This window comes from Oncorhynchus tshawytscha, unplaced genomic scaffold (assembly GCF_018296145.1).
Source record: "Oncorhynchus tshawytscha isolate Ot180627B unplaced genomic scaffold, Otsh_v2.0 Un_contig_1757_pilon_pilon, whole genome shotgun sequence".
In the NCBI taxonomy this organism is placed as follows: Eukaryota; Metazoa; Chordata; class Actinopteri; order Salmoniformes; family Salmonidae; genus Oncorhynchus; species Oncorhynchus tshawytscha.
In genome coordinates, this window is record NW_024609308.1 from 22,050 (window position 1) to 22,500 (window position 451).

Genomic DNA, 451 nt, shown 5'->3' on the forward strand with positions numbered 1-451 from the left:
ATTATTCTGCTGTCTTTTTAGAAATTATAATTAGTTTAGCAGCCTCAGAATGGCCCAATATGTTCCCTATCAAATCGAATCTGTGGTAAGCCACGGTCCATGAGGGATTCAGATGCTGCCTGTGTAAGAGAGTGATGTCATCCAGGTGGGACGGAGCGGAGTGTGGTTGAGACTTATCTCGCTGTCGGCTTCCCCGCCGCACTCAGCAAACACAGAAAGAGACATGAAAGCAAAGCCCTGGGCTGGACTTCGACATCCCATGCCATTTCATCCAATGGGCCTCTCATAGCAGACACACCCTAGCAAATAGGGAGCGGGAGGGAGCATTGCTGAATGTCCTATAACAGTGTTGTAGAAAGATAATAGGTGTTAAGCAAATGTTTTCTTTATTTTATTGTTATATAACATTATTAAAACAATTTGGTCACGTCAGCTAAATGTCAATAGTTGT

At 43.5% G+C, this 451-nt stretch overlaps 1 protein-coding gene across 1 annotated transcript in view; it reads right to left on the bottom strand.

Moving 5' to 3' along the window:
* Positions 1-369: 369 nt before the first annotated feature.
* Positions 370-451, bottom strand: part of LOC121844566 (myeloid-associated differentiation marker-like) — a 3,152-nt gene continuing 3,070 nt past the window's right edge. The window contains exon 2 of the mRNA XM_042314804.1: positions 370-451. This exon is cut by the window's right edge and continues 1,334 nt beyond it. The gene's annotated coding sequence lies outside the window, so the exon portion shown is untranslated.